An 8739-nucleotide genomic window follows, 5' to 3' on the forward strand; every position below is an offset into this window, starting at 1 on the left:
GTTCAGAAGTTCGTTCGCTCGTGCTCCGACTGCCAGCGCCGGAAATCTTCACCCCAGCTCTCGCCAGCTGGTCTGCAGCCTCTACCCTGCCCTAACCGGCCGTTCGGTCGTGTTGGAATCGATCTGTATGGACCACTTCCTTTGACATCAGCTGGTAACCGCTGGGCTATTGTTGCAGTCGATCACCTCACACGATACGCCGAAACGGCCGCCCTTCCGGCAGCAACAGCGCGCGACGTTGCCACATTCCTGCTTCGCCGATTCATTCTGCGGCATGGTCCACCTGAAGAACTGCTCAGCGATCGCGGACGCGTCTTCCTGTCGGAGGTAGTTGAAGCCATCCTCAAAGAGTTCCACGTTGTTCATCGCTCAATTACGGCGTACCACCCTCAAACGAATGGCCTCACGGAACGCTTCAACCGTACGCTCGGTGATATTCTTTCAATGTACGTCGCCTCCGACCACACGAACTGGGACGCCATCCTACCCTTCGTAACCTACGCGTATAAAACCGCTATGCAGACCACGACTGGTTTTTCACCATATTTCTTACTGTATGGTCGGCACCCTTCGCACACCATCGACACAATTCTGCCGTATCGGCCGGATGCATCCGAGTTCGTGCCTATCTCTGCCACGGTCAGACATGCAGAAGAGTGCCGCAACCTCGCTCGGGCATTTACTACCGAAGATCAAGAGCGCCAGAGGAGCACTCGTAGTGACGCCACTTTCACGCTCACCTTCGATCCGGGAGCGCTCGTGTGGCCGTCAGTCCCTTTGACTGCCCCTGGCCTCTCATCAAAACTGGTTCCGAAATGAAGGCCCTTATCGTGTCATCGAACGCGCATCTCCTGTGAAATATGGAACAGAACTAGTCGAGCCATCTTCAGACATGCGCCGCCGTGGACGAGACATTGTCCATGTCGGCCGTCTAAAGCCTTACTACGACCCGCTCATTGTGACGAACTGTTAGGTCGCCGGACGGCTCCCTTATCGCTCCCGGGGGTGATTGTAGCGAAGAGACGCTAGTGGGTTCAACGCTACTGGATCAAAACGCTAGTGGGTCGAGCGCTCTTGATCGGCAACGGCTCTCGTGCTTGAAAGCTGTTACTGCGCTGACCGTTTACCAGTGGCGCACCGACGGGGGGGGGGGGGAGGGATTCGGGGGTTGTAACCCCCCCCCCCCTGAGGCCGACTTAACCCCCCCTTTTGTTTAACCCCCTTTCTTTCCTTACGCATTTGAGTGCTGCAACTAAGATGTAAGACGCGCAATCGACTGCACACTCGCAAAGAGCGCATTTTTTGACAATTTCCCGTGAACTAATCGAAATTAGTGCTGTTTAGATGGTATTGGCAAACAGTCAACCCCCCCCCCCCCCCTGGCAGAGATTCTCGGTGCGCTACTGCCGTTTATGTTGCGCTGCTCCAAGCTCTGCCGAATAAACACCTTCAGAAATGTATTGTCTGGACCTTATGCGCTCATTGATTGCAGCGTCTTGTTTCACTGTTATCTGACTTGGTTATGGTTCTCGTATTACGCTTCTCGGATGTGGCGGCGTAGTCAGCTGCATTGGGAAGCAGTCTCTCGTGGTAAGCATTCGCTCCTGCAGTCCACACAATGACATGGACTCCCAATTTACATGCACCGTGAATGGTGCTCCCCGTTTCGTCCTTTCCTGCTGCAGCTGTGGGGAAATTGTACATGTGGCCTTCCTCGGCCGTGATTTGGCGTGAACGTAGACCAGCATTTAGAAGAGTGTGGGTGTAGGCCAGTTGGTGATTCATGATTTGGGAAGTTACCTCAAATAACACACGACACACAAAAGAGACAACACGAAGCGGTACTGACAACTGTTCATTTAATGAAACGAACGCCGAGCTTATATATATGTCAGACACACGTGTGCACCCGAAAATCATTAGCAAATAAAAAAACAGAGCGACCTTCAACAGGGGTGTGATACAAATGCTAAGATAAGCGCTTATAGACTACTAAGGCACCTAACACGTGTTTATCACGTAGAAAGAAGCAAAAGTTCTTTCTGGGCAATACCAGCGGGTGTGAAAAAGGACTCTCGCGCGAGTAAATTAGCCCCAGGTCCAATAACTCGGAAATCTGCTTGGTTACCTCGCCCTTAAGAGCTTCCGGTACTCGGTAGGGGTGGCTGCACTTAAGTTCTGCGCCCTCGATTAGATTATGCGGTGCCCGCCTACCTGTGCTACGCCTAAGTGGCCAGTGAACAACGCCGCGTGTTCATTGATACCTCACAAACAGCCTTCGCGTCATCTGAGTTCATGTGCGCTGACTTTTCGGGAGAAGGTAACGCCCCCGTGCTTTTCTCTGCACTTAACGACGGTGCATACTCCACTTCTCCGAGCTCGTAGTCGTCGTGGAAGATTACTGCTATATTCGAAACGCGAGAACTATACGGGCGGAGCCGGTTAGCGTGAACGAGCATTCGCCTTTCCTCATTCGTCTCTACGTAATATACGAGTGTTGCCTGTATCGCTCTCTTACAGTACAGGGTCCCAACCAGTTCGGGTACATTTTTCCCTGGCAATTATCGTCGAACACTAGCACCTTATAGCCATCTTGAAAAGATTTTGCTCGGCTGCGCAAGTTATATTGTGCTATGTACCCAGCATGCTGCTTTGTGCTGACCAGATCGGCCGCCTCAGCAAACATCTCCTGCTTTGCCTTCAGTTTCTGCATGTATTCTGTCAGGCTCTCGGCCACGTTAGTGGGGATGCTGTGCTCTCCCGTCCACGTACGTTTTAAAATCGATAGTGGCCCTACCGGGTTCCTGTCATATAGCATTCGGAAGTGTGTTACACCTGTAGTGTCATGAGGGACTTCGCGATATGCCCAAAGTAAGAACGGAATAAATTTGTTCCCAGTCCCTTGTGTGCTCTTAGATCACGTGAAAAAGCATGTTTTTGAATACCCTGTTCCACAGCTCCACGGCCCCATGGCTCTCGGGGTGATCAGGAGTAGAAAAACGAGGCGAACAGCCAAGACTTGTGAGGAACTCATTAGTTAACGCTGCTGAAAAGTTTGTTCCGCAGTCAGAGCAAATAGTCTCTGGTATGCCTGTACGAGCAAACACCGTCAACAGAGCGTTACACGTAGTCTTTGCTGACAGAGACCTAAGAGAGACGACCTCCGACCACCGGGTGCAGAGATCAACTATACATAAAGCATAGCGATAGCCGCTGCTCGTTGGGGGATCGACGGGACCGATCACGTCTACATTAACTTTCTGAAAAGGGAACTGTGGTCTAACTAGAGGAATAATCAGTACCCTATCTGTTTGTTTTCGGTCGGCACGCACCTGGCACCCATGGCAGCTACTACAGTGTTCCCTCATCTCTCTCTCCACGCCTGGCCCAAAGAAACTAAGCTTGACTCTCGCATTAGTCTTGCGAAAACTGAGGTAGCCTCCCCAGTATGATTCATTAGCGAGTCTTAGAACTTGGGCCCGTCGACCTTTTGGCAACACCAGCTGTTTTACAGGTAGCCCCAGGATTCGGTCCTCGTGAAACAAAAAGCCGTCAACTGTAAGCATGCCCCCTTTTCTTCCTTTAGCGCCCTGCCACACCTTCTTGAGAGTCTCATCAGAGTCATAACCCTCCTGCTCTTTTCTGAATGACTCGGAGTCCCTCATCGCAATGCTGCCATCCTCACTGGCATTCAATTATACACCTTCAGATGTCACCGCTGTCTCTTGTCTGCTTTTGGCGTTCTCGAGTTTTTCTGGAATTATAGCCAGGTCGTCCGTTTCTACTGTGCCCACTAGCGCTGGGACCATTACAGGGGCGTTTCTTTCTATGATCGGACCTTGATCACAATCGTTTAGTTCTTGCAAAATGCCCCAATCCTCTGCAGAAATAAGACAGTCTGTGCGTGAGTTCAATTTGTCAGTAAGGGCGCACAATAGTGGTGTCTGTTCCGCCACGCAAGCAAACCATTGGCGACCTTGCCTGACAGCCAAAGGGAGCACTGCCAATTTCGCTTCTACTTCCTCGCCGAACGCCGATATCAGCCTGATTTTTCCGTGCGACTTCACTAATTCATCTGGAACAACGCTTTCTCTAACAACGGTAATTTCGGCCCCACTGTCAACGATTGCTGCTATTTCTTTACCCTTGCAACGTAACGTCACGTTCAGCAAGCGGCTTTCGCCCTCATTACTGCATCCGGTAGCCACCCTTGCTGTTAGTCTGTCAGCGCGGTTCGCTTTAACCGTATTTTGAGGCCGTCTTTCGCGCAGACGAGGGCAGTTAATGCGATTATGCCCCTGGGACCCGCATTCAAAGCATGTCTATGGTTTACTCTCTCTACCTCCTGAATGCGGCTGCTTTGGTCGGGTGTTCGGATTGCCCCCCAACTCCGCCCCTCTGTTAGCATAGCCACTGAATGGTCTGGGTGGAGCCTTCGGTTTGGCTCCACTTGGTTGCACTTCAGGCGTTCGCATGCTGCCCGCAGTGTCATCGAAAGTTTGCAATAACCTGGCTAATTCGGACGAGCTGAACCAAGTTGTCCCCTCACGCAGGGTAACGTATTTCAACGCCTCCCCTGACAGACCTGTCTTCAGCTGATCGACCACGAGAAGCTCGACCAGCTTCTCGTACGTATGCACGTCTCTGAAGCTAAGAAAAATTGAGGAAGCTGCGCAATCTGGTGGCGAAACTTTTCCACGTTTCCGTCTTGCGCTTTCGTGCACCGAGGAATCTCCCTTTGTATTCCGCGGGCGACAATTTAAGCTCTTCGAGCACTACCTCCTTTACGCTCTCGTAATCGCGGTGTTGTGCTGCGGTTAGCCTAGTAGAAATGTACTCCATCCGCTCAGCGATCATCGGGAACACGACTTGACCCCAAAGCTGCTTAGGTACACCGTAGGCCTCTAGTGTGCTTCCACAGACTCAAACCAGATAGGTACTTCGGCATCACTAGGGAATTTAGGAAATGCCCCAGATAATAATTTAGAGTACCAACGCCATTCAGAACTCCTCTCTGACGTCAAATAATCACCGCCCAAGGCCTGCCCTCGCATTGTTGCCTCGGTGGGCAGCCTTGCCAGTTCCAGCTGAATTTACAGAGCACGGCGGCGCTCTTCCGCCATTTTCAAGTTATATTCCATTTGTTCCACTGGCAAATGGAATTCTACATCGTCGCCCCGACCATCTCCACTCTCACTCGCCATCCCGGTTCTTTACCCCCCCCCCTTTTTTTTCTGCTACCTCTCAAAGACAACAATGGCAAAGACGAAGAGAACGAGAGAACTCACGGTTCTGTAGACGGGTGAGCTACGGAGCACGGTGCTGTCCGTCACGGAAGAACTCCTTGTCGAGGCCTTGTCAACGTCTCGTAGTCGGCTCTTCGCTCGAAGGTTCTCGTTTCCTTTCCGCTCGGGTTCCTTCTCGACACCTGAACCCTTGGTGATCACAGGTGCCACCAATCTTCAAGTTCAGTCTTCACTTGAGGCAGTGCCCTCTTTGATACCTCCAGCTCGTCTCGCTCAGTCCAACGAAGCCGCCCTGTCGACTGCGCCAGTAAAGTGTCTTCGTCTTCCTACGATGATGTCTTGTTCTCACCCCCACCCCGGCGTCCGGGACGCACCGTCAGAGACGGTCTGCACAGGTGGCTCAACGGGTGAGTTCAGTTTGAAGGACGCAGACGTTGATGTATCAAGAAAGAAAACTTGTATTTATAACGATTCTACAAAGCTTGGTTGCAGTGATACATTGGTTACAGAGAGTTACACAGGTTTGGACTATATAGGGCAACCCTATCTCGGCCGAGCCGATGGTGCTTAGCACCCGAAGTCGGGTCCACAACCAATCTACTCGATCGGAGCGCTGCGGCCTCAATTTCTAGGCCCAAGGCTCCGCCAAAAATGTTTGCTGACAAATCGCTGTTTGTTTTGTGACTGGACAATCAGTTAACCATTCCTTGGACTCGTTAGGATTTCCATGCGTAATTGGCCAGTCCGTCAACCAACCATTTTAGAACACTTTTTTAGCGCAGTTCACAGTGTAGAATCCTCACCCAAAGTATACGATATACAACAACAAATAGGAGAGGGTCACGCTGCCCATATTTGTCTAAAGTTCCAAAAAACGACATGCCAGCCCTGCTGGTGCAACAAAGTAATAACAAGCAATTGAAACAGATGTACAAAACCTGGACGCGAAGAAGAGCCGGAATCATGGCGCCAGTCCTCGAACACGTGCGCGAAGCGACCAGATTCCCAGCAGTCAAGGGACATAAACAACTACTTGTTTTCGAGTAAAGTTGTCAGTGAGTTGCGCGGTATAACTGTTTTCCAGCCGAATTCCGACCCCGTGTCTCGACCTCAAGACGAAGTAAACATCTTCTCGGCACCTACGGTCCGAGACAAACCGATATGCTCGCATGCGGCTCAGAAACCACACGCCGGTGCGCGCGTTAGCGCGCCCATAAAACGTAATGGTGGCCACGCACGCGGTCGGCGTCGCGCGATTCAAACTGTCCATGTCGAGACCCGAACTGGGCCTATTCCAAGGCTACGACGCCAGAACACCGGTGCGAAAGTCGGACAGGAGACGGGGTGGTTTGTCGCCATTAGGGGAGGCCGCGCGATGAACTAATTGGTGCAACCTCAAGTTGTGACGTAATAGTTCAGCGGAAATCCGCTAGGTGGAGCTAGTTTTCCTTTAACCTCAAGTTGTGAATCTGTTCACACCTACGTGTTTGCCGCGCGCGGGGAGCACGCCTGCGGCGGTTCCGCGAAAGCGCACCGCAAAAAGGGAGTTCGAGGCCCCTCGTCACTGTCAAGCGCGAGCGCTAATGTAGCGCCGGTGGTCTTCTACACTCCCCAAGCTCTGCGGTAGTTATGAGTCAAACATGCGTGTTTCATCCACATGCGTGCAAGATAACGCTCTGTGTCAGCCTTCGATGCTCATTACTCAAGTGGCGTCGGTGTGGAACGAGCCCGTCGAGACGAAAGCCCACTGCCCAGATGGCCCACGCTGCGTTTTTAAATTTGTTTTACCGCTGTTCGTGGCGGTCGGCCTACACCAGCATACGTGGTCACAGGCTCCAACGTGTGTGAAGTTGAAAGGACAGCAAAAGTGGCTGCCGAACGTGATACCCATGAAACCGACCATGTCTATATTGAAAGATAGAGGGGCACCAAGTGTGAGGTACACATTCGGGGCCCCCGAAATAACAAAAAAAGAAACGTGCAGGTTGGAACGGAGGTAACGCTAAATTGCCGGGTAGTCCATGTCGCTGTGTTGGCTGCGGCAGCAGATGCTTGCGACACTCGATTGCTTCGCAATGCAAGTTGCTCATCTTCAACGGCGACTGTCGGTGCAAACAGGTGGGACACTGTCCAATCTGCTTGCACTGCTGGTTGCCGCTCCTTACCAGACCGCCATGTGCGACGACGAAGGTGAGCCGTTTACGAGCTCGCGTTAATGATTCCAGCGTATCTCGACATGCAATTTTTATTTCTGCTCTTGTACGAGAAGGTGCACCGCTTGTCTTCTACCAGTAAAGTCGCACGTTCCATTCACTCACTTGTGGCTTGTTTTTATGGGCGTCAGTAGAGGCTCTTTGGTTTCCTGGCAATTAAAACGCAAAAACTACGCGGCAGCCAAGGCGATGAGGCGTGCCGCAACGCCAGCCGGGCGAGCGCGGCGCGTACCAACGTACGCTACCGGTGAAAAGCTGTCATATTGAATTTTGATCTCAAATATAAAAACTACAATGCTTCCTGTCTGAGTAGCGCCATCTGTCTTATGCCTATGCCTTGCCTTGTTGTACGCGCTGCCGCTTCTTATTTTCGTACCACTGTAAAAGGTACAGTTTCCCTTCTCTAAATCTGGTTCTTTATTCTGTGTTTGCGCCTCCGTCCATTACCTAAAACGTCCAGCACACTTGCGCACCCCCGAGTACCAGACACACTAAACTCTATTGTGGTATTAATCATTCGTCGTGAAGTGACGGCCGCAAACCCGTAGATGCGGGGGCTGTTTGGATACCGACAGTCCGATGCGCTGCAGCCACTCCACTCGTCTGCTGCCTTGCAGTGGGGCACGATGTCGCAGCTTGACATGTCGCCGATCGCTACGTTTGCAGCCCACGACGCAACAAGGGCGAACCATGGTTCTCGCGAAAAGAAACAACAAGACCAACACTGACCGCGCAGCTCTCGTCAACACGGAGCACGTCGTAACACAAGCAGACGACACCTGCTGTGGGCCGGAAGTGCTTTTTGTGTAGTGAAACACGCCCTTTTGCATTCTCTTTCTGTTACTTTCTGTTTATAGCAACAAATGAACTAACATATAAACTATTACGAGAAACATTTGTTCCCCATAATGTTGGAAAAAGTTATCGATGACACGCCCTGGGCAGCCAATCAGATAGCTCGGCCCTACTGACGTGATATGGTAAAATCGCGTCACTTGGTCAGAGGCGGCTGACAGCTCAGCCGATTGACGTGCTGCGATCGGTAGCGATGTACCTTTTTAAGACCTTATAATAAATTACAAGCTTTACGTGGAGCGCTTCGATGCTTCAATGAATGATCAGAAGGACCTTCTCTAACGACTCAGTAGGTTTGTACAAAATCGTCGAAATCGTTTCAGGGTCCCTTTAATTACTACGTTCCATACCCAACTTAACCTTGCTTTCCCATTTTTACTCGTGGTTGAACGACTGTTTACACACAGACGACTCTGTTTATTGAA

The sequence above is a fragment of the Dermacentor silvarum genome, chromosome 4 (assembly GCF_013339745.2).
Source record: "Dermacentor silvarum isolate Dsil-2018 chromosome 4, BIME_Dsil_1.4, whole genome shotgun sequence".
Classification (NCBI taxonomy): domain Eukaryota; kingdom Metazoa; phylum Arthropoda; class Arachnida; order Ixodida; family Ixodidae; genus Dermacentor; species Dermacentor silvarum.